Below are 26,494 nucleotides of genomic sequence, written 5' to 3'. Positions count from 1 at the left end.
GATCAAGTCACAGCCTCCATGGATTGAGCCTGCTGGGTGCCCCTGGAAACTTTTAACAGTGATAATAATTGCCGCTGCTCACTTAACAGTTGCTATGTTCTAGACATTGCAAATTCTAGAACCTGTCAAGGAGGCATCATTACATTCTAACTTTAAAAAATGTGACAAGTGAGGCTCACCTTGTTCAAGGTCCTCCCCTCATAAAGGTGGACATAGGACTTGAACCCTGACTTGTCTGAAAATCCAGTCTTGACTCCATCCTGCCTCATTTCTCAGGTCAGCAGTTACTAGTCCATTTAAAAAGGGCTATCTGGTTAGCAGGTACTTAATTTGGTGCATTATCTAGACCTCTTTCTTCTTCTCTGCTACCTTTTCCAAATCTTTGCTCTCCCTGGTGTGAAAAAAATGTTCTCTGTGTGATGCTCCTGTGAGAGATTTGATGCAGATATATGTCACAGTTTTGTCTGGATCCAGGCTTTGGGTTATCCATTCATTTTTGCATTCCTTTCTCCTCTTATCATCAATCACTGAGAACACTTTAGTATCAAAGCCATGAAAGCACTGTCTTTCTCTTAGATCTTGATGTACTAGATTCTGGTTTTTTTTTTTACATAAGCTTGAATTATTTTCTTATTATAAATCTAGTGAGTGTTGATTTGTTGAAAAGTTTCCAGACCTCATATCCATTTGTGGGATTAACCGAAATGGGCGGCACTGGAGTTTGGGGGACACCACACCATGCATTTGTACACCTTGGCTGTGGTCTCTGGTATGCTATCACAAGGCAAAGAAACTTGGGGCAGTCTTGCAGCCCAAGTGTGTAGGAGTCTGCAAAAGAAATGCTAAAGCAAGTAGCTGCCTCCCAGCACTCTAGCACTCACTACCAATAATTATATTTTCATGCTTGTTTATGCTCTGTCCCTTTCTTTGTCTCTACAACACCAGGAGCCCAGTGATACTCAGTACTGAGTCCTTGGTACCTAGAGGAATGCCTGGAATATAGTAGGCACTTAGCTTTTGTTACTGAATGAATGAATGAATGAATGAATAAAAGAACCAGGACTTAATAGCTGGAAGACACAGAGAAGAAATAAGAAGGTGATGGGGGCAGAAAATCTAAGTAGGAAGGTTGTGGAGAACAGGTTAAAATGAGAATTTTCCCCCAGATGACTACTCTACCACAAACTAGATTCCTTCAGTGTTCTCCATATTTAAATGCAGCAAAGGCCCCATTAGCAAAAATACAGTTACCCCAGTTGTGGAGGGTAAAATGCACTCAATCCGCATTGATTTTGCATAATTATCATATTTGCAAAATTGGAAAAAAAAATGTCGAAGTGCTTAGGTGACCTCAATCATATCAAATTCCAGTTAGGACCAAGCAACTCAGCTAGCATGCCAGTGCCTGTTAGTTGGGCTTCCCTTCTTCCTCCTGTCTTTACGAAGATCAAGAAAGTATGATTAGTAATCACAGGGCAGCAGGGAGAGGTGGAGGAGGAGGGTGTGCCAAGGGCAACTTTGCATGGTACCTGAAATTGGTGTGCCTGGCACAGGCAGGTGTCTCACTTGGCTGTGTCCAGGTCCTGATCCCTTTATTCCCGTTGTCTGCATCTACCTGCAAATGCAAACTTACAGTTAGTGTCTTTCTCTGTCTGTGGACATGACCCAGCATTCTGCAGGTTGGTTCACAATGGGAAAAGGTGGACTAACGTTCCTTAACGCCTCTTTTTTTAAAAAAAGATTTTATTTATTTATTCATGAGACACACACAAACACACACATACACACACACACACACAGAGAGAGAGAGAGAGAGAGAGAGAGAGAGAGAGAGAGGGACAGGCAGAGACATAAGCAGAGGGAGAAGCAGGCTTCATGCAGGGAGCCTGACTTGGGACTCAATCCCCGGTCTCCAGGATCATGCCCCGGGCTGAAGGTGGCGCTAAACTGCTGGGCCACCTGGGCTGCCCCTGAACGCCTCTTTATGCCAGACATTGCACAGAGAACTGCATACAGGTCCTCCAGGTCCTCCTCGCAATAACTCTGGAAAGGAGGTATCATGAAACCCAACCAAGGGATGAGGAAATGGAGGCTCGGAAAAGTCATCTTCGTTGCTACAGTTACACAGCTGCAAGCCTCAAACCTGTTCTGCCAAAACCATGCCCCAGTTCTTTGTGGTTTGTGGCTCCTTGTGGGCTCTGCTACACACAAGCCTAACGTGGTTAATTGTGCTCTGAGCTGCACACTTACATTTAGCAGAGCATTAAAGAGCATTAACACTTTCCACTGTTTTTGCTGCTAGTTTTTCTCTTGAGTAAAGCGCCCTCCTTCTTTGATCCATATGCATAGAAACTCAGATCTTTTCCTTCTAAGAGTACAGAGATCTATGCAGACTTTTAAAATGCCAGAAATCCAGACAGAATTTGAAAAGATGTCTAAGAAGTTGTATAATCCAGAAGTGACAATTCTGGCCGTCTCATTCTTCCCCAGGGTGTGTTGCCCTGTGGGTTAGCAGTAGCATTAGGGAAGTGAAGAGGTGAGCCCAGGCAGAGGTAGGTGTGGCTATCCCAGGTAAAGCTGAAGACTGACAGAGAGAAGCTTTGTGGGAAATTCCCTCCCTCCACCCTAGCCTATGCCCAAGGGCATTGCATTCATCTTACCCGAACAAACCCTCGAAGAAGCTTACCCGGGCCCAGGAGAGGGATGCATGTCCTTGTATCCCATCCACAGAAACAGAGACTTTCAGATGGTGCTTACCGGCTTTGATCCCTTCCTCTTTCCTCTGTGTGGTGTGGTCCCCCACCCACCCCCCACTCCAGATTCTCAAGTGAAGGATGCAGATTTATTAAAATATTTCTCACCTTCTCAAACCAGCTCACCCTTTTATACTCTCCACAATCCTTATTCCTTGTACTAGGAACCTTTAAGCCATCTTTGACTCTCTCCTGATGCTCAAATATCCAATTAGTCAATCAATTTTGCCATTAATACTTCTAAGGCTGGTATTGAATCTGCCCCATCCATCCATCTGTCCAATTGTCCATCTATCTGTCTATCCATCCTTCCATCCACTCATCCATCCACCCCATCCACTCATTCATCCACCTCATCCACTCATCCATCCATCCATCCATCCATCCATGCCATCTACTCATCCATCCATCTCATCTACTCATCCATCCATCCCATCCATCCACCCATCCATCTATCCATCCATCCATCCATCCATCCATCCATCCATCCATCCATCTTTTATATGTATTGTGTTCTAGATGTTGTATAGGGTGCAAGGAATTCAGAGATCATTGAGACATGGACCTTGTTTTTTGCTTTCAAAGATTTTACATTGTAGCTCATAACACAAGCCCCAGACCCCATTGCCTAACAGATTAAGTCCCATGCTCAGTGTTGTGCATTCAGGGCCATCTATCATCAGGACTCCAGGCCTCTCCAGCCCCCTGCTCTGCACCATCCTCCACCTGGGTGGCAGCATTCACATCTGACTGTCCTGTGACCTTCCACATGCCCACCTGTTGCTCATGCCCAGACTATGCTTCCCCTGCTGCTTTACCAAATAAAAATCCTTCTCATCCTCCCAAGATCAGCTCAAAGGCCGGCTTCACTTTGAAGTCCTCCCCACCACTCACTCAGAATTAATCATTTTCCTCCCTGTGCTCTCACAGTACTGATGCCTCAAGAATTGGACTTACTTCAATGGCGTGGGATAAATGTTCTTTATCACTGTTGCTTTCCCATCGGATTATAGACACCTCTAGGGCAATAACTAATTCATATGTCTTTTTGTTCATGGAAGGGCTCAGTAAATCTCCTGTCTTCTGAGACTACAGAGCCAACAGTAAATGTGTGATATTCACATGGAATTATCTAGTATTATCTTATACAGTGTCCTTCTATTCAATAATACTTTCCCAGCAAGTATATGCTTTAGATGTATAGACTGTCTTTCCCACCTTATTCTTTTTTTTAATGAAAAAATATCACTCCCTCTCCTGAGGGAGCATATTCTCTCAGAGAAGAGCCAGGCTCTCGTATAATGACGACAGAGGAGGGTTTTTATACACTCAGCATAGTGTACATCAGAGGCAGCATCTGCTGTGGCAGCAAAAACACATTTGATTCACTTAGAAATGGTGTGAGCTCATAACCACCTCCCTGGGCTGATAGGACCTGAACTTACTCTTCTCCTACCTTCTCTGGTGGTGGTATATAAATCTGTCCCTATCAAGTGAGTTGTTGAGAAGGAAAATTTTCCTATCATCATTGCTGTGAAGAAAAGCTTCTACCTATTATCTCATCCTGACCTGTTAAATGACCTCAAGATGGCTAAATTATCCTCTGTGTGCCTCACTACCTCAACTATAACCAGGGTGGTTAGTAAGGCTTGCCTCATAGGATGGTTGCAGGAATTATCGAAAGACATGTGGACCACATCAAGCAGAGTGTGGAATATAGTAAGCACCCAATAAATGTTAGCTCTAATACCATTTCCAAAACAATGCTGTGAGGGCATGTAGATTTTATAAGAACACAAGGCAGAATAATAATGATTCTGTGGTTTCCTTCGAGTGTATCAAAATATTTCCTGGATTGCATCAGTCCATTAGTGAGTAATTTTTGTATTCGTTTTCTCATTTTTATTTAAATATTTCTCAATATGTTATGCTTTAGATGAAATGTTATACAAGAATTATGATTTAAAGTTTTAGATGTTAAGTCATAACTTTTAGCTTTATTATTATTATTATTATTTTTTGAGAGAGAGTGTGTGTGAGAGAGGAACAGAAGGAGAGGGGGAGGGGGAGAGAAAATCTCAAGCAGGCTCCACACTCAGAGCAGTCCTACGCGGGGCTGGATCCCAGGACCCTGAGCCAAAATCAAGAGTTGGACTCTAAACTAACTAATCCACTCAGGTGCCCCTAACTTTCAGCTTTATTAAAACAAAACTTCTACTTATCCCCCATTAGCCCCTGTCCCTTACTTGGCTTTCTCATTACATCTGTTCGCTTTAGCTGTTTTTACTCTGGTGAGATCTTTACTTCCTTTGCTTAAATCTATGTTTATCACCTTTTTAACAACCTGTTCAAAACTTTGCTGCTCCAAGAAGTCTTCTGTGACTGATTCTGACTGTGAAAACCCAAAGGGTAGAAACTCTTTGCAGCTTCTACCAGTTGTCAACATTATTTGGAATTTGTTCATGATAATATTCATAAATATTTTTAATTCTGTCTCATGTATTCTCTTTCTGCAACTAGATAACCAGTTCTCCAATGGTTAGGTCATTTCCCCTGGAATTTTTCACACCACTCTTTGCAATGGACAACACTTGATGAGATTCCACTGCAGAATAAAATATCCTGCAAAAACAAACACACAAAATTTTAGATAAGAATGGGAGAAGAGTATGGCATGACTACAGTTGGATGGATGCTACATACAGAACTTTCTCAACCAAGCCCATTTACTTCTAACACAGAAGCAGAGAGTATGGAGTAAATTGAACATGGTGAGTACAAAACAACTGACCTCTTTGAAGCCAGCTGTCTTTTAGATCCGTAATTCCCTCATTCACTCAGAAGGTCTTAACAGCTTCCTCGGAACAGTTATCCGAGGTTCTATGGCAATTCAAAATGAATAAAGCATCCTCTTCACCTTTAAGAAAGTTGCAGCTGGGGACGCCTGGGTGGCTCAGCAGTTAAGCACCTGCCCCTGGCTCAGGGTGTGATCTGTGGTCTCAGGATCGAGTCCCGCATCAGGCTCCCTGACTGGAGCCTGCTTCTCCCTCTGCCTATGTCTCTGCCTTTCTATCTCTGTGTCTTTCAGGAATAGATAAATGGAATCTTTAAAAAAAAAAAAAAGAAAGTTGCCGTTGAGTGTTGAGTGCTGGTGGATAAGGGGAAGAACAGCTAAGGATTCACTTGCAGAATGAAATAAGCACAATAAGGATGGTGACTTGACAGTATCTCCAAGACAGCCGTGATTGTGCTCCCAACTGCCTAACCCACTCCCTGCATTTGTGTCCATACTCTTTGACTTATATCCTTGTCATTACAGGTGAATTATCCACGTCCCTGTGTTGGCCAAGCCCCTGTGGGTAAGTGGTAGATCTTTTCTCCTGCACTCAGGAGTAGGACTCTAGCAATTTCTCCCCTCTGTCTTCTGCATCATTAATTTTTTAAATAGCTTTACTGAGATATAACCCACATACCATACAATGGACCCATTTAAAGTGCAGGATTCAATTGTTTTTGGCATATTATGTTATTAATTTTTCAAATTGCCATTTGATAAAACCATTCAATTCAGTGGCATTAATAACCATCACCATCACCTCGTTTCATAATGATAACCTTGTTATCACCCCAAACAGAAACTATAACCACAAAGCAAGAATTCCCCATTCTCTTCACCCCTCAGCCCCTGGGAGCCTCCAATCTGTTTTCTGTCTCTGTGACCTTGACATCTGTTCTAGATGTTTCGCATAAAACAAATCATATGGCAGGCATCTTGCCTTTTGTGCCTTGCTTATTTCACTTAGCAGAATGTCTTCAGTGTTCATTTATGTTACAGCGTATATCAGAACTCCATTCCTGTTTGTGGCTGAACCATATTCTCTTGGACATACGTGCCACACTTTGTTTATTCATTCATTTGTTGGTGGACATTTTGGGTAGTTTCTGCCTTTTGGCTGTTGTGAAAAATGCTTCAATGAACATTTGTGCACAGATGTCTGAGTCTCTGTTTTTGATGCTGTGTGTATACCTGAGAGTGGCATTGCTGGATAATGTGGTAATTCTATGTTTAGCTTTTTGAGGAACCACCAAACTGTTTCAGATAGTGGCTGCACCATTTTACATTCCCACCAGTGATGTATGAGGGTTCCAATTTCCCCACATCCTTGCGAACACTTATTGCTTTATTGATTACAGCCATTTTCGTAGTATCAAGTGGTATCTCATTGTGGTTTGGATTGCATTTCCCTGATGACTAATGATGTTGAGCATCTCCTCATGTGCTTATTTTCCATCTGTATATCTTCTTTAGAGAAATGTCTATTTGAATTTGATGTCCATTTTTAAGCTGGATTGTCTTTCTTGCTGAGTTATATAGCTATTTATGTATTTGGGACATGAAACTCTTATGAGATATGTGATCTGTAAATATTTTCTTCCATTCCAGAGGTTGTATTTTTACTTTCTTGATAATGCCTTGAGTGTGTAATGTTTTAAATTTTGATGAAATTCAATTTATTTATTGTTCTCTTGTTGCTGCTGCTTTGTGTGTCATATCTAAGAATCCATTGCTGAGTTCTAGGTCTTAAAGATTTGCTCCTATGCTTTTTTCTAAGACTTTTAGAAATGTTTAGGTCAATGATCTATTTCAAATTAATTTTTGTATATGATGTGAGATACAGGTCCAACCTTTTTTTTTTTTTTTTTTGCACATGGACATCTAGTTGTCCTAGCACTGTCTGTTGAAGAGACTATTCTTTCCCCATTGAAGATATTTGGCAGTCTCGTCAAAAATCAGTTGACCATAGATATATGGGTTTAATTCTCAACTCTCAAGTCTACTGATTAACCTGCAAGCCTATCCCAATGCCAGGACCACACTGTTTTTGATTACTGTAACCTTGTAATAAGTTTTGAGATTGGGAAGTTTGAACATTCATTTCCAAGATTATTTTGGCCATTTGGGGATAAAGATTTCTTTATCCTGTAGCAGTTTGGAGATACTTCAAAGACTTCCTATTGTCTCAATTTTGCTTTCACAACTCAGTTTTTTGGTTTCCAAGTAACAATATTCAGGATACTTTTCCTTCTGCTGATATAACGGAGTACTGCCATAGCAAATTGATTCTTTGGATCTCTGAAAAAAACTTCCCTGTTCCATAGATGCAACTATATTCATTTAAGGATTGAATTTTCCATTTCTGCAAAACTGGCTGTTGGAAGTTTGCTAGAAGTTGCATTGCATCTATGGACCACTTTTGGTAGTATTGACATGAATTTAACAGTATTTAGTTGAACACAGGATCCATGTGCACAGGAAGTCTTTGCATTTATTTAGATCTTCCTTAATTTCTTTCAGCCTAGTTTTCAGTGTATAACTCTTTTATCTATTGGGTTAAATTTATTCCTAGGTATTTTATTCTTTTAGATGTGACTGTAAATGGAACTGCTTTTTAAATGCTTTTGCAGATTCTTCCTTGATGGTCTATAGAAACACAACTGATTTCTGTGTGTTGAACTTGTCCCCTGAAACTCCTGATTTCATTTATTAGCTCAAATAGCTTTCTTGTGGATTATTTGGGAATTTCTATATCTGATATCATTTTATCTGTAAATAGAGATATTTTACTTCTTCCTGACTTGCTCTGGCTACAACTTCCTATAAAAAATGTTTAATAACAATGGTGAAAGTGAGCATCCTTGTTTTGTCCCTGAACTTAAGGTGGAAAAGCTTTCAGTCATTCACCACTGAATATGATGTTAGCTGTGGGTTTTTTGTAATTACGCTTTATCATGTCAAAGCTCTGTTTTTTTTTTTTAAGATTTTATTTATTTATTTGAAAGAGAGAGAAGAAGCACAATGTTTATTTGAAAGAGAGCACTAGTGAGGAGAAGGGCAAAGGGAGAGAGAGAAGCAGACTCTCCACTGAGCAGGGAGCCCAATGTGGAAATCGATCCCAGGATCCTGAGATCGTGACCTGAACCAAAGGCAGATGCTTCACCCACTGAGCCACCCAGGCACCCCAGGGAAGGTCTGTTCTATTCCTAGTTCACTTCTATTAGTTTTCTGAGAGTTTTTAGCATGAACGTTGTTGGATTTTTATCAGATGCCATTATGATCATATGTTTCCCTCCCCTTTATTCTATTAATGTGATATCTTAATTGGTTAATTTTCTTAAATTGAACCCCTTTGCATTTCTGGGATAAATTTCTCTTGCCCGTGGTGCATCATCCATTTCAATTCTGTTGGGTTCAGTTTCCTAGTATTCTGTGGAAGATCTTTGCAACTATATTCATGAGTATATTGATCTCTAATTTTATTTTCTTGTGATGTTGTTGTCCGGCTTTGGCACCAGGATGATGCCGACTTTACAGAATGAGTTAGGAAGTATTCCCTCCTCTTCTACTTTTTGGAAGAATTTGAGAAGGATTGCTGTAAACCCTTCTTTAAATGTTTGGTAGAGGGGATCCCTGGGTGGCTCAGCAGTTTAGCGCCCAGGGCGTGATCCTGGAGTCCCGGGATCGAGTCCCGCGTCCACTCCTGGCATGGAGCCTGCTTCTCCCTCTGCCTGTGTCTCTGCTTCTCTCTCTGTGTCTATCATGAATAAATAAATTAATTAATTAAAAAAAATAAATGTTTGGTAGAATTCACCAGTGAAGCCGTCTGGATTTGGACTTTTGTTAGGAGCAGTCTGTTTTTGATTTTGTTTTTGTTTTTGTTGAGAGAGAGAGAGAGAGAGAGAGAGAGAGAGAGAGAGAGAGAGTGGGGGAGGGGCAGAGAGAGAGAATCCCCAACCGACTCCTTGCTGAGTACAGAGCCCAGCAAGGGGCTTTATCCCACGACCTGGGATCATCACCTGAGATGAAATCAAGAGTTGGATGCTCAACAAACTGAGCTACCCAGATGCCCCTTGTTGGGAGCTTTTGATTACTGATTCAATCTCCTTACTTGTTATAGGTCTGTTAAGATTTTCCATTTCTTCTTGAGTCATTTAAGGTAATTTGTGTGTTTCTAGAGAGCTACTCATTTCATCCAGGCTATCTAATTTGTTGATTTACAGTTGTTCCTAGATTCTCTTACAATCCTTTTCATTTCTGGTGATTGGTTGTAATGTCCCCACTTTTATTTCCAATTTTGGAAATAATATTTTCATCTTTTCACTTTTTTTTCCTTTTCAGAGTGACATTAGTGTTTCCCCCTCCCTCTGTGTCCTCTTCTCATCCCTCCTTTGTCCTTCCCCAACCTTCCATTCTCCTTCTTCTTCAGCTGGTCTCTTCCTTCCTCCTTCCCTCCCTCCCCCTTCCTTCCTCTCTCCTTCCCTCCCTCCCATTCCTTCTTCTATCCCTTCCTCTCTCTCTCCCTTCCTCTTTCTTATTCTTTCCTCCCTCCCCTCTTTCTCCTTCTCTCTTCCCCTTTCTTCTCTTCCTCCCTAATTATTCAGATGAGAAGGCAAATAGGCTGCAGAGTCTCTCATCTTAAAAACAAATCCCTGTCTCAACCATTTGCCCTCCAGCTGCTGCCCCAGTTCTCTCTTCTGCAGAATTCCCCGGATGACCTATGCCCATTGTCTTTACTTCTCCAAGACTCTCTTGAAGCCTCATCAATCAGGTTATTGAGGCAGCTCTGGTCTCCATTACTAATTATGTCCACATCACCAAACCCACCGATCACTTCTCTCTCCTCATCTTGGTTTATCAACCACATTTGACCCAGTTGACTAATCCCTCTTCTTTGAAAGGCATTTTTTCCCCACATGATTTCTCAAGACATTATGGCCTCCTGGTTTCTCTGCTCCCTCATCAGTCTCTTTCTCTCTGGTTCTCTTGCCCATTCCTTCCTACCTTGCTGCCCACCAAACACTCGAGTGCCCCATATGCCCATCCTGAGAATGCTACTCCTTCCTCTAACCCTTCATCATCTCCACCCCCACCCACACTAAACACCATCTGTGCATGGACCAGTCCCAGATGCATACTTCTAGTTCTGACACCTTTGTTTTTGAACTCCACGAATGTATGTCCCACTGCCTCTCCACCATCTCCAACTCCATCAGCCCCTAGTCTTCTTCTTCAGACCTCTTCTCCCTGCTGGGGGACATCTTCCCCAATCCCGCAAACACCAGCTCCATCCTTCCATGGATTCAGGCCAAAACATCTTCAACTTCCTTTCTTTCTCTCAGTCCCTGCCTCTGATCCCTTCATAAACCCCTGAGTCTGACCGGCTTTCCCTGTAGCACTGCTGTCACCCTATTCCCACCACCAGCATCTCACCTTAGTGTAACAGCCTCTCCACTGACCTTCAGTGTCTGCATCCCAGTAACTGTTTCCCACACTCACCGGAGAATTCCTTTTGAAACCTCAGTTGGCTTAGTTATTCCTCTGCTCCTCTCCTGCCCTGAGTAAACCCAAAGCCCTGCCAAGCCCTCACTAGCCTCTGCTATGGCTCTGACCTCAGTGATTGGCCCGCCCGCTCCAGACACCCTGGGTTCCTGGGGTCCCTACTCGCCCCCTGCCCCTCTGCCTGCTGGGGAGCTCTCCCCCCGCCAAACCAGCTGGCTCCTGCTCCTCCCTCTGCCCGGCCTCCTCTCTCACTGCCCCCCTTCCTGCCCCTTTATTATATAGCACGCGTTACCACCTGTCGTCCTAATGGGAATTGAAGCTCCAAGGAGCAGGGTTTTTTCTTTTTCATTCCTTTTACATTCCCATATGTGCAGCACCTAGAACAATGCCTGGCACGATACATTAATGCTTGTTCAGTGAGTGAATAAGGATCACTTCCCGACGATGGGTCCATAGGTGTTGTTGCTCGTGGTTTTCATCCCCTGCTTGTCCTCTCGTTTACGAACCCATGTCCCTGTTGTTCAGCTCAACTCTAAAGCAAGGTCTTGGGGGTTAAGGAGATTTTCTGGGGGTTTGGGAGGGTTGAGCCTCCTAGGATCCACTTTCCAGTTGGTACAGAGTGAACGTCAGTGAAGGAGGGAGCAACAAATCCTTATATCACTCTTGCTCACACTGCTTGGCTCTGACCTCATGGAGGAAGATGGGTTTGGGTTTGGTGATTCAGACCCACTGCTCTGGCTCAATTTCTCACTCCATGTCTTCACTGTGTCTGAGGTGATGTGCTTCCTTGGCCACAATTAACAGTCCCATCATTATAGTCCTTAACCAAGCATGAAACCACCTCATGGTCCTGGAACATCTAGGCAGTGCTGGGTGGGACTGGTAGATCCTGGATCACTGGGGTTCAGAGAGCTGCCAAGTCGGGAGGGAAAGAGGGGCTTTCTCATAATGACGAAATCTCTTTTCAAATAGGAAACTTAATTCCTAATCTCCAGGTTAGAAATTTGTTTTTATCACCAGGTGATAAAAACAAAATCCTTTTCCCTGAGATATTATTACTCCTATGGTCAGGTTGTGATGAGTCTGGAATGAATGAGAAGCTTTAAGGTTTTTGGGGTTTCCTGTGCCCTGTCCTGGGACCCTCAGCTGCGGGGGGGTTGTTCCTGCTGCCAAGGAGGACATACAGATTCCGTCCAGTGGCGGGGGGAGCTGCGGTGGGCTCAGCACTCGCAGGGACCAGGTTAGTGGTGAGGTGATCTTGGATTTGTGGAGATGTGAGAGGATGCAGGTATATTTATACAACAACCACCCGATTTCCCTGGTGCCTAAGTGAAATAGGCCAAGTTGGTAATATCATCTTCAGTTTATGGAAATGGTAACAAAACTAGGGTTTGGGATTCATTCAAGTTTCTCAGAGTCACTTAACCAGAGGGTGGTTTTTGCTGCAGGAGAATTGTGATAATAATAGAATAACAGAATAATAGGCAGTTCCTACAATTGATCCAACAGCTGCCGTGTTGCTACAGACACTGATGTAGACAAATTGATTCTGTGCTTGCTATGGGCTCAGCTCTTTTCTAGGTGCAGTGGATATGACATGGATAGGATTCTTGCTTGCTGGCATTATTAGACAAGATAGATGTGCCAATGAAGGAACACGGCAATAAGATAATTTAAATTCTATAACGAGGAATTCTGCAAAGAAAACCCAAATATTTTTTAAGTATTTATTTATTTATTCATGAGAGACACAGAGAAAGGCAGAGACACAGATAGAGGGAGAAGCAGGCTCCCTATGGGGAGCCTGATATGGGGCTCGATCCCAGGACCCTGGGATCATGACCTGAGCCAAAGGCAGACATTCAACCACTGAGCCACTCAGGTGCCCCAAAACCCAAATATTTAAAGTAAAAAAATTGGCAGTTTTATAAATGACCTTGAAGTGACAGGAAGCAATATACGGGGAGAAGGGGAAACAACTGAAAGTACAGGAACCACACAGACACAGATAAGCAGGCAAGATAAAGCCTGGCACTTTGGTGGGAAATAAATCATTCTGGTAGGATTGCCACAGGGAGGAGTTAAGTGCTGGAGATGAAGAGCCAGCAGAAGCTAGGTATTTAAGGAAATTACTTGTGGTATGTTGTTAAAGAATTTGAAACCAAAGAGGGACATGATTACTCGGACCAACTGGGAGATGGATGGAAAGTCCCCTAAAACGGGTGCTGGGAGAAGATTGTTGCAGTGATCCACAGGATGACTCAAGCTCTTTGACACCATGGAAAATGCGGAGCATCTGGAAAGGTCTGAGAATTGGAAAGAAAAGGCTGTTCTCTAAAATATGAGAAATTGCAAAACTGAAAATTGATCTATGTAATTAAAATCTCTACAAAATGCCCATGGTGTCCATTTGATTAATTATTTAATGAAGACTGATGGAAGTTCACTGCTTTCAAAAACAGTTAGTGGGCAGGTTTTCTCACTTTACAAGAGTTCAAAGAATGCAAAATTATTGCTGAGAAATCTTAGCCAGTCAAAATGGATGACTCCAAGCCAAATCATTTCAAAAGAAAATTTCAAAAAACCCTTTATACATGAAAATACATTTTATTTTATGGAGCTGTGGGTGCATTTATGGAGCTATGGGTGTTTCACAAGATGTGGATGGGCCCCTGAAAGTCAGAATGCCCAGGATTTCCAAGGTCTTAGAACAGCCCTGACCTTTGGTGGAGGAGCTACAGAAACAGGCCAATAACCAGGGAGGAAATTGAAGCAGTCATCAAAAACCTCCCAAGACACAAAAGTCCAGGGCCAGATGGCTTCCCAGGGAATTCTATCAAACGTTTAAAGAAGAAACCATACCTATTCTACTAAAGCTGTTTGGAAAGATAGAAAGAGATGGGAGTACTTCCAAATTCATTCAATGAGGCCAGCATCACCTTAATTCCAAACCAGACAAAGACCCCACCAAAAAGGAGAATTACAGACCAATGTCCCTGATGAACATGGATGCAAAAATTCTCAACAAGATACTAGCCAATCGGATCCAACAGTACATTAAGAAAATTATTCACCATGACCAAGTAGGATTTATCCCTGGGACTCAAGGCTGGTTCAACACTCGTAAAACAATCAATGTGATTCATCATATCAGCAAGAGAAACACCAAGAACCATATGATCCTCTCATTAGATGCAGAGAAAGCATTTGACAAAATACAGCATCCATTCCTGATCAAAACTCTTCAGAGTGTAGGGATAGAGGGAACATTCCACAGCATCTTAAAAGCCATCTACGAAAAGCCCACAGCAAATATCATTCTCAATGGGGAAGCACTGGGAGCCTTTCCCTTAAGATCAGGAATAAGACAGGGATGTCCACTCTCACCACTGCTATTCAACATAGTACTGGAAGTCCTAGCCTCAGCAGTCAGACAACAGAAAGAAATAAAAGGCATTCAAATTGGCAAAGAAGAAGTCAAACTTTCCCTCTTTGCAGATGACATGATACTGTACATAGAAAACCCAAAAGCCTCCACCCCAAGATTGCTAGAACTCATACAGCAATTCGGCAGTGTGGCAGGATACAAAATCAATGCCCAGAAGTCAGTGGCATTTCTATACACTAACAATGAGACTGAAGAAAGAGAAATTAAGGAGTCAATACCATTTACAATTGTACCAAAAAGCATAAGATACCTAGGAATAAACCTAACCAAAGATGTAAAGGATCTATACCCTAAAAACTATAGAACACTTCTGAAAGAAATTGAGGAAGACACAAAGAGATGGGAAAATATTTCATGCTCATGGATTGGCAGAATTAGTATTGTGAAAATGAAGGAGATATATATAGGAGGTACAAGTGGTGGTGTGAGAGGCTAGAGAGGGTTTTTGGTAAGTGTAACTGCTTGCAGAAGAAAGTTACATTTAGTCTTAAAGTTTGAGTAATAGCACCACAGCTTGTAACTCAGAAAAAAGTGATCCCCTGCTTTACCCATCCCCACCTTTGAGTCCTGCTTCCACGAGGCAACAATGTTTAATTCCTCTAGCAGTTTCTCCTGGTAGTCCCATCATTTTTCCTAATATATTTATTCTATAATTTCTGAATTTTTCAATTTTATATCCTACAAGCGCCAGCATTCAGGTGAGGCAAAGGAAGAACTTGCTACAGGCACGATATTTATGGAGGTGTCCCAAAATTCAATCATCAAAATAAGAAATATTTTAATGAAATATTTTAAAAATTAAAATTATGCCAAAAATCCTTGATAAGCAAAATATCAAAATTATCATAAAGGCAGGATCTCATAGGGCTGAGATTAGGGAGGAGTGAGCAGAGCCAAGCTGTGTGAGGGTAGGGCTGGATTCTGTCTGTACGGAAACTTCTTGTGTTAGGTTGTAGGAATTCCTGCTCTGCAAATTAGAGTTTAGCCTCCTTACACTAGGCTCTGGCTCTCTGCCTTTCCTTCCCCAATGCAGTTCACCTAATGCCACACCTTGGGATCACCTGAGGACCTGTTTAAATTGTCAAGGTGTAGGCTGTATCTCCAACCAAGGATCCAGGGTATCTGGGATTGAGATGCAGGTGTCAGCACTGTCGTTACAGTTCCCACATGGTTCCAAGGCGCAGCCCAAGTCAGGAGCCAGGGCCCTAGAGTGACGCCACCACTTTGGTGGAATCCTTGTGAAGTGCTTCCCTTTGGACTGAGTACACATTGCTCACAGCTGAGCCCCATAATGTACTAGAATTATGTTTTGATATTGTACAAATTTTATCCTTGCAGGAAAAAAATTGCTTCATTTTTATATTTGCTTAACTTTTTCTGTACTAACCACTGATTTTTCCAGAACCATCTGGCAGAACTCTGAAATGTTTCTAAATCTAACACATCAGGGCGTCTCTCGGGGGTGCATTCTTTCTTGGGGACCCCCCGGGGTCACTCTCATGGTCCCCTATGGCCAGCTGTGCAACCATGGTCCCAGGGAGTTCCCTCCTGTCTCCCCCGTCACAGATCCCTGTGCTCTGGACCCCAAGCCATCTCTATGCTTGGTTTGTTCATACCCTTCTGTTCTGCAACCTTTCCCTCTATTATTTCTCTGATGATTTTCTCTCCTTCATGTTTTTTTTAATCCCTAGAACTGTTACTATTTATAATGTATTATTATTATTATTTGGATTGATCTTGTGATTTTCTTATCTTTATGATGTTCTGTTGTTGTTCTGTTTCCTAGGAAATGCCCTTGCATTTCCTCTCTTAATACATCTGCTGACTTTCATTTCTACTTTAGAATATTTTTATCTCCTGGGCGTTTTTCTGAATGTTCTCTTTATTCCCTGAGCATCCAATCTTTGTTTCCCAGTTGCAAGAGTAACTACTCTTAGATTTCTGAGGATTGTAATATTAGTTATAATTTTTTTTCAAGTATTCTTCTGTGTTGTTGGTCTCCTCAGATTTTTCCTTGTCAGTTTTGCTCCCTGGCTTTCACACTAGAAGCATCGGGCAATTCCAGGCTCTGCTAAATTTATGTTTGACAAGGGGGCACTTGGAAGGTGAGTGTCCCCTCTGTGTGTGAACCGGGCTGATTGGAGGACGCAGTGGCAAACCGTCCGGCCCTTCTCCCCTTCAAATATTGGTGCCCATGGGCCTTTTCCCTGGACTGCCTTGAGGGAATAAGTCTGATTGCAGGGTCCCCAGAGCTGAGGGTGACACTGGGGAGTGGGTGGACAGAGGGGCCCATATGTCTCACTGTTCAGAATGCAAAGTTTGACTCGGTCTCTCTGTCTTCAGCAAAATACCAGTGACAGGACAGGCTCCACCCATGGAGGCTGTATTTTAATTGTTCTAGGAGACTGCTTTAATAATTTTTAAAGCCTCACCAGTCAAGAGGAGGGAAAGTCCACTGTAGTCAAGCAGCTGCAAGAGGACATGAGGCCACCACAGACCGAGTCATCGCCTGTGTCCTGGGGGAGTCAGGACTCACTTGGTGAATTTAATGTGGAACCATAAGGCAAGGTAGCTGAAGGTGTGGATACATCTTTCAAGGACATGTGGTGGTTGGGGAGGGGCTGCCATCAAGGGGGTGGGTAACCTGATTTGTTGTGTCTTCTGCTTTAGAGACTCTAAGTTAAAGCAATGCTGCTCGAGAACCATTAATAATGTGGACAAATTCTTGCTCTCCAGCTCCATCATCAGTCATCAGGACAATCTGTCCTTAAAATTCCCCAAATCATTTTAAAAGAAGATTTATTTACTTATTTGAGAGAGAGAAAGAGATAGAAAGTGTGTGAGTGAGCAGGAGGAGGGGCAGAGAGAGAAAATCTCCAGCAGATCCCCTACTGAGCATGGTGTCCAAGGTGGGACTCGATCCCACAACTCCAAGATCACAACTGAACCAAAATCAAGAGTCAGATGCCCAACCAACAGAGCAACCCAGTCACCCTCCAAATCATTCTTTATGATCTATGGATATTTTTGAATTCATAGTCTCTCAGTTAAATTTAAATCTTAATTTTACTGGCAATATAAATATAAACCATTTTCTGGAAAGGTTTCTGCAGAAAACAAATCTCATTAGTTGCAGGGTTTGCTTTTCTGGGTTCCCAGTGGTACACCTCTCTTATTCTGGTTTGTGGGCCCAGACCGTCTCCACTCCCCACACCATCAAGTGCCACTGGACCTTCATCTAACCTGATGTCGTCAGTGCCAGGCAGAGTTACAGCCTGCTGTGGCTCTTCTGTATGCTCCTTCTGCCCTGGTGGTGCTCCCTGTCCACAACCCTTTGAGGAATACATTCTAAATCTCAAGACTCCATCTCTCACCTCTAACTTGCTCCTTCTCCGTGGACCTTTTGGGAACCTTCTCGGTTCCCATTTCTAACTACTGATTTCACTCATTTTGGCTGGCTGAAAAGCAAGATTGTGAACAGAAAAAGATGAAATCTTGTCTTCAAGGAGCAAGAGAGACCATCCTCTGGAGAGTTCTTTGAAATTGTTTTTCCCTTGGAAAGCAGTCAGCGCATCTGTGAATGCACCTCCAGAGGGCAGTCCTGGTGGCCAGTGTTGGAAGCGGGGCTGTCTCATCTGTGGTGGAGCAGAGCACATACGGTCGGCTGCTGGGAGCACATTGCTTGTTCAGACTTGAAGGCGGTGACTTCATCATCATTACCCAGACCCTGGGGTTCATGTGTCTGGAGGTGAGGAAGAAAGGAGAGGCATTATGTGGGCTTAGTAAGTGGGAAAGTCACCACAACTTTCCCAGGAGGGAAATCCTGCAATTTCAGGTGATACAATCTCTCTCTCCCAAGTGTCTGTCTTTGGTTCCTTAGCCAGCTGGACACCTCACCTCTCTGCATCTGTAAAGTGCAGGGGCTGGGCCCTAGATCTGCACTGCCTGCTGTGCCCAGCACTTGAAATGTGGCCCACATAAGTCGAGGTGTGCTGCAGGTGGAAAATACATGCTGAATTTGAAGATTAGTATGAGAAATTGTAAAATATTCATATTTTTTAATGAATATATGTTGAAATGACAATATTTTAGGTATATTGGCTTGAATAAAATACATTATTAAGATTAATGTCATTTTTTTTGCTTTTTTAATGTGAAAATTAGAAAACTTAGAATTGCATTCTGGCCTATACATGGCTCTCATGATGGATCACGCTGTGTTTCTACTGGCCAGTGCTGCTCCAGATGGAATATAATGTCCCTGTTATAATGCTCCCCAAGTCTATGACTCTAAATGTTTTCATTCCTGCTAGTTACTCCAGAGAAAGAACTCATAGAGCATTTAAAGTAATTCTTGCCTTTGAGAAGCAAGAATCTCACTATAAAGGCTAAACTTAAATGTTAGATATGAGGTCTTGGGCTGATGGAATCATGAGGACCTGCTCAAATATGTGGCTCAATAAACATGCGGCAGCTAGAGAGCAACTAGCTTGGATCTGTTTAAACTAACAGGAGGAAAAAAAATAAACTAACAGAATGTAAAGAAAAGCAAGGTAGCCCCAGGTGAACTCAATGTTTCATATTAGGGCTTTCCTAATGGACCTTGCATTTTAAAGAACTCTCTACCAAGAAGGTGGGACATAACCTCTCTCCTGGCCACCCCGATCTAGAGCTTGTGGTGTATAGGGCACCTTCTAACTGAGAGCAGAAAAATAAGAGAAATTTTGAGGCATTGAGGATGCAAAATGTTGGTACATTAAAAACAATTACTGTATAAAAGAAATTTAACTTTTAGGAAACATTACCAATACCAAAGAAAGCATAAATTTAGAAATTTGCCATGACATCATCATGGTCATTGATAATCAAATATCAAAGGGCTAAATTCATATTTTGGATTGGAAGGGATACAGCCAGAAGGAAAGCTGTCTGTAGAGACATCTCACAATGACCAGCTCTAAATATTATTGTGTGATGCACAGTCAGTTCAGGTTCTGAAAAACTTCCTGGCAGCCTTTTAGACTTGCTGTTGGAAACATCAAACATCTTGAAGAAACATTTTGTTGACTTGGCAGGTTTCCTGAGCTTGACATGTCTCCCCCAAAGGTAGGGAAAATGAAATTGTTGCTGTTACTGAGCCAAGTTCTTCCACATAACAGCAGGAATACACTTGCTCATTTAAATGAAGACCTGCCAATATGAGCAGTACCTCTAATAATCCTTATTCCCTGAAAAGTTCAGAGAACATCACAATGAGGCTCCTACTAAGCAGAAGAAAATGACCACTAACGTCCACTCCAAAGTGAAAAGAACAAATATAAGCCACGTGCCCATTCGAGTGAAAAAATCTGTCTTCATGGAGCCCTCGGTGCTCTGCCCTGGTTCATACCTCACTGACCGATGGTAATGACAGAGTAATTTTAAGGGAAGAGCAATGCTGTGCAGTTGCTTCCCCTCTGGTGCAGGGCATCAGTGAGGTCCTGCAGTGTGCGGGGCTGGGACTCTTCACACATCTTCGTGTCTGCTCTTGCAGTTCACACCTCCAATGGGGGAAAAGGGTGCATGTTGTCTCAAGTGTGAACCTTTGAGGCCAGTAGCTCATTCATCTTTTCAGAAACTAACATAATGTTTAGCACATTGAAATTCACCAAATGGTGAATTAAAGTGATGATTTAAAGACTCTTTGGACACTGCCACTTGGTTTCCTTGAATGAAAGCTGAGACATAGGTATTTAATTTTGAGATTTTATTTATTTATTTGAGAGAGAGAGCATGATCAGAAGGAGCAACAGAGGGAGAGGGAGAAGCAGACTCCCCACCGAGCAGGGAGCCCAATGCGGGACTTGACCCAGGACCCTGAGATCATGACCTGAGCTGAAGGCAGATGCTCAACTGACTAAGCCACCCAGATGCCCCAAGAGATAGGTATTTCTGAGCAAAACTGTTTATACTGAGGTTTAGAATGAAGGGATAAGGGTTTAGGTGTTTTCTAAAACTTCAAGAAGCCTGTGAAGACATAGTTGGAAACATGAACTATTTCAGGTCTGAGTTACTGAAGAGTAAGACGTAAACAGGAAGAATGCAGCTGGATGCCTTTTTGCATGTTGCAACGTCAGAACATCATTTAGAAAAACAATGGACTGCAAATATTCTCCTGAATAAGCAGGAAAGGAAAAGGGGAAAGTGTCGGAAAACATTTCATACTGGGGTTTTTCCTGGCTTTCCCAGCCTTAGACATCTAAAGAGAATTTTTCATGTGGTCTTTGGTGTCTGCTTGCAAAACATGACAGCCTATTCTTGAACACAAAGAGGTGTTTCAGGATGTCTGTTGAGTGAACAGTTCTTAACTTTTCAAAATGTGTAAATTAAACTGGTCACAAAATCGTTTTTGTTTTCAGGAGTTAATAAGAACCTATTCCTTAACACTCTCTTCTCTGGTTTTTATTCTTATCTTCTAATGTCTCAAAAGTCAATAATGATATTCTTTTTTACTAAACCCCAGAAGCACACTTTTGGTCTTTGGTTTTCCATGACCTTGTATGACCGCCACTTGCTATCACTGACCACCTTCTCCTTCCTGAAACTTCCTCTGTTCTGATTTGCAAGACATCACGCATTCCAGTCTCTGCCCACCTCTTCACTAGTGCTTCCTTTATAGCTTGTCAAATTCCTTTTGACTCATTGCTCTGGTGCTTCCTCAGGCTCTGTTTTGACCTTCTGAACTCCTCTATACAGTCTCCCCAGGAGAAGGGATCTACTCAAGCCTCTGCCCTTCCCACTGTGCTATGTGGATGTTTCCAGATCTATAGTCCTACAGTCCATGCCTCCATAGGAACATTTCCTTTGCTTGAGTGTCCCTGAGTTTGACCTAACAAGTGTCCAGCAGGACTCTATCTTAACCTCTACACCAAGAACCCCCTTCCAGTTATTCTCTCTTAGGACCATCTTCATGTGGCTCATTCTCTCCTTCCATTCTTCACAACCTGCCAGGCACCCAGTCCTGTAGATCTTTGCTCTGAAGTGTCTCCTGTCTCTTACGGCCTCTTTTGTATGTGCCACCATCAGACAAGTCACACCAGGATTACTGTGCCAGTTTGGCGGCTGTTCACAGGGGATTCATACAGATATGGGTTTCTTCTCCCTCCTGGTATACTTGCATCATGGTGCCCAGGTGAAATCTTATCTGCACTGATTTTATTTCCTTTGGTAGAAAATCTAAACCCTTCTTTGTGTGCGTGTGTTTTTTTTTAATTTTACTTATTTATTCATGAGAGACACACACACACACACAGAGAGAGAGAGAGAGGCAGAGACACAGGCAGAGGGACATGGGACTCGATCCTGGGTCTCCAGGATCAGGCCCTGGGCTGAAGGCAGCGCTAAACCACTGAGCCACCCAGGCTGCCCTCCTTCTTTGTGTTTAATGGTGAGATAGTTTGGCAGTAGAGAAAGGAAGATGGAAGGAGCAGAACCACAAGTGAGGCCAGAGAGGTCTTGGGGGCATGAGGATCATGCGAAGGATTCTGAACTTTATTCTACGGAAAATGTGGAACCACTAACACACATTCAGAAGCAAAGGGTGGTGATATTTATATCAGACTGGATCCATTTTCATTAAAAAAAAAAAAAAAGCAACACTCCAAATGCAGAGTGAAGAACAGGTTGTGAGGAGACCCTGGAAGCAAAGGACCTAGTTAGTCAGGAATCTATTCAACAGTTCTGGGGAGATGTAAGGGTAGTGATGAGAGCTTGATGGATTTGGGGTCATATTAAAGATAGAGTTTCAAGGCTCTTAGAGCTCAGAAAGTGGTACAGACCTGTACAAACAGCCCTACACTGACACATTGCAGGAAAAGACACACGTGCACTTCATCAGTGTGATAAAGGAGGCCGTCATCGCTATAGTTCAGATAAATCAGAGACAGTCTCACAGAGGAGGCACCTGAACCCCTGAACAGAATCTTTGAAGGTGGTTAATAATTAGACAGAGAACAGGAAGGGGATACATACTCCAGCAGAGGGAACAGCACTTGCAGAGGCAGGGGGATGAGACAGCATGGTGTGCTCAGGAGATTCTGACTATTGGAATTGGGCTGACATTACGATGCAGGTCTCAGGGCTGGCAAAGATGAGTGTGCATATCCAAGGACCTTGTTTGGACTTTGTTCTGTGGAGCTGGGAGTCTTTAGAAGGTTTGGGACAGTGAAGGGTTATACTAACATTCCCATTCGGAGCCATTGCTCGAGCAGCAGTGAAGAGAATGGTCTGGAGAAGCATTGATTAGAGCCAGGGAGACTAGCTGAGGAGACATGTGGTTGTTCAGGTGGGAGATGATGAGGACAGGAATTAAGGCAGTGGCTGTGGAAGGAGTAGGGAAGGGAAGAAAAGGAACTGTACAGATGATAAAACTGATAGGTGTTCTGAATGATTACATGTGCGGAATTAAAGGTAGGGAGAAATCCAAGCCCCGTTCCAAGTTTCTGATGAGGGTACCTAGGCAGGTGAAGGGGCCATTAACCAGGGCGAAGGATAATGGATTTCATTTGGAACATGCAAGGTAAATGAGCCTCTGAAATACTGCGTGGACATGTCCAGTAGGTGGTTGAATAAAATGGTCTGAAACTGAGGAGGAAGAACCAGATCAGATGCACACACATAGGTTACTGAGATACAGGTGCAAAGAAAAGAAGCTTTCTGAGGTCAGGAGTCCTGCCACTTCTTCTGGAGATCCCGGAGTGTATCCTTTTTAGTGCTTTGGATATCCGGTAGATACTCAATGAATGGTTAAGCGATAAATGGATCAAACTGAAAATTTGAGTGACTCATCCGAGTACTTAAAAACTTTTAAAAATAGCAACTCTATTCTTATCACGGAATTTTCTTGTTTGTCTTCTTCATTAGATTATAAACCCCTTAAGGAAACTGACCATGTCTAATTCATCAAATTTTCACTTACCGGAGTACCTTTTAATAGAAATGTCAATTTAATAAGTATTTGTTGAATGAATGAACAAATAGAATTTAGTCAGATGATGCGGCAAAGAGCTCCCTGGATGGACACAGTGCAGGAAGGCATTTAAATGAGTTCAGGTATGTGGGATCTTCCTTGAATGCCTTTAAAAATGCATTTAGGTGGGAGATCTGAAGAACATTTTTAAGGTGTATCATTCCGGGAGGCAGTGCTTTGGATAGTGACAACAGTTGGAGAGAAACAATGTGAGTTCGAATGCTTTATGATCTCCCTTGAGCATTTTTTCTCCAAAATGTACTTTATAGCTTGTCCAAAGACATTTTAAAGGCTACTGTTAAATTACCATGATGAAAGTAGGTAGGTTCCATATAGATTTTAAAGCCCTTGGGATAGTATCAAGTTCATAATAGGAAAGGTAAGCTGACTGCCAAACCAGCATGGTAAATCACAGGGCACTGAAGTGCAGATGCAAGATAGAGCCCATGAATTGTTTGTCTAGTTTTGCAGAATACTGAGTGACAAAACTTCAAGGAAAAACATACAAACCGTTTGTCATCAAAATTGTTTATACTTGCTTGACAGGTGCTCCTTCATCCCCTTCTGACTCTGTACTTGGTAGATTTTGAATGCCAGAGTTGAATCACAGGATTATGAGGAAGCCTGAACATTCAATGTACGATCTCAGGACTGGCTTTCCAGACATGAGTGAATATATAGACCACATTCTCCCAGGAGGTCTTCCTAGGACAGAGAAGCCCTGGATGTATAACAAGAACTCAGTATGGTGGTAATAATGTATTATTTCACTTAATTCTCATAGCAACCCTCTTAGGTAATATTTATTATGATGTCTATTTTCACGTGAGGAAACTGAAGTTTAGGGAACTATGAAACACAGCCAAGGCCAAACAGGAAGAGTTAATTAGAAGTTGGATCTATGTCCTTCTAGAGCTGTTTATGAAGCCATTCATTTGATAGATATTTATTGAGCACCTGCTAGATGTTAGATACTGGGGTAATACTGAACCAAACAGATGGGTTCCAGCTTTCAGGGAATTTACAGTCTAATGTGGTAGAGAAATCTAATCATACAAAAGTATAATTGTAGTAAATGCTATGAAGAAAATGTACGTGGAGGTATCAGAGCATGGAAAGAATTACCATAGCACTTGGCACTACGGTCATGTGTGAAATATTTAGCCCCAGTACAGCACTGCCATTGGCCACAGAGTGGAGCCAGCAGGTGTTAAAGTTCTGGTGTGTACTGGGTGAATTTCTGCAATGCTTGGCACATGGATGCTAAGTGTGGTTCATTGACTGATCAAATCGTCTTTATCCCATTTCCCTAGTGCAAATAAATGCCAACCAAACTACTATGTATTCATTTACCTAAATGAATACATTATTTTAATTCTGGGACCTCTCACCAATCCATTATAAACATGAGGAATTTTGTTCTGTTTTTATTCACATTCTCACCAGGTCATTCTGGAGTGCAGGAAAGATCTGGCTTCTTGCTCCATCATGTCAGTGGATCTGGCCATTTCTTAAGATTTGGGATAATTACTCAGTAGTATTTTTGCAAAATGCTTAGAACTGTGCTTGGCACATAGTAGATATAACTGGTATTACTGTTATTATTTTTATTGTTGCTATTATGATTATACCACTATTTATTTACTGCTTTTGTAGGCGATAACTTAGGTGACAATTTATGAGCATTAGACTCAGAACAATGAAAAGTATCTATCTATATTCAATAACACATCTAAGGTAGCCATCTAGAAAAAAATAGCAGCTTGAACCTCTAACTTTGCTTAAAATAACTTCCAGATGGCGCAAAGATTTGAATGTGAAATACAAAATCACAAAAGTAATAAAGCATATATAGGATAATATTAGGATGATTCTGGAATAGGGAAGGTCCAAATTGAAATAAACTCTGAAGTCATAAAAGAAAGCACTGATATTTAATTCAATGGCATAAAAAAATGAATCCATGAGGGAAAAACAAAGTCAAAATACAATTATAACTGGGGGGAAATTTGCAACCCATATCATAGACAAATGGCTAATTTCCTTAATATATAAAGAATGCAAATTAATCACTAAGGCAAAGGTCAATAACCCAGTAACAAACTAGCTAAGGCTATGTGTTTCTTTAAAAAAGTGGCTCTTTAATATAAAATGTTAAAAATTACTATAAATATTTAATCTCATTCATAATAAGAGAAGTGAAAATTAAGTGACAAGGAAGACCATTTTTCATCCATCATATTGGCAAAGATTAAAAAAATAAAAACACTGTATCAAGGTAGGGGTTGAGAGGGGAAATAGATATTTTCAAATATTTTGGGTGAAAGAGTAAATTGGTGGAACTCCAGTGGAAAGCAAATTGGCAATCTCTACCAAAAACAAAAATGCAAACCATATGACTCAAGTAGCTCTATTAGTAATTTATCCTAAAGAAAATTATTTTCACTAATGCAAAATAAAGAACACAGAAGTATATTCACTGCAGCATTGTCTATAATAGCAAAAAGAGAAAACAGCATAAACATCAGCAGAGGTCTGGTCCAATTTATAGTAGATCTATACTATGGGATTCTATATGGCCCTTCAATAAGAATAGAATTGGTCTTAATCTGCAAAGTAGATATTAAAGTAGGAAATGAACAATGCAAAACATTGTGTGTAACACACTACATATGTGTAAAAGGACACTGTCATATATGCTCTCATAAATATAGACTATCTCTGGACAAGGCACAATAACACCAGAAGGAAGATTTCTGGCATCTCTGGAGAGGACACTGAGTGACCAGGATTCGGGGGTGGGTGGCCGATCTAAGTTCTAATATTTCACTGTGTTCCCTTTGCACTTTAAATTTTTCCTTATATGTTGTTAATTCAAAATTAATTAAAAATTATAATCTCCATCATAGCCATTTGATTGGGGTGTTTTTAATAAAGTAACAGAATCC

The 26,494-nt window shown here is 41.8% G+C and overlaps 1 long non-coding RNA gene across 1 annotated transcript; it reads left to right on the top strand.

Annotated features, from left to right (window-relative positions):
* On the top strand, positions 1-26,386 carry LOC144311155 (uncharacterized). The gene is made up of 4 exons (XR_013376715.1): positions 1-276; positions 5,274-5,524; positions 6,073-6,112; positions 24,093-26,386. It is a non-coding gene; the product is annotated as an uncharacterized LOC144311155 (long non-coding RNA).
* The last annotated feature ends 108 nt before the right edge of the window (positions 26,387-26,494 follow it).

The sequence above is a fragment of the Canis aureus genome, chromosome 3 (genome assembly GCF_053574225.1).
Source record: "Canis aureus isolate CA01 chromosome 3, VMU_Caureus_v.1.0, whole genome shotgun sequence".
NCBI classification, from domain to species: Eukaryota; Metazoa; Chordata; class Mammalia; order Carnivora; family Canidae; genus Canis; species Canis aureus.
Note: the sequence above shows the minus strand (reverse complement) of the source record. Positions and strands in the feature narration are given on the sequence as shown.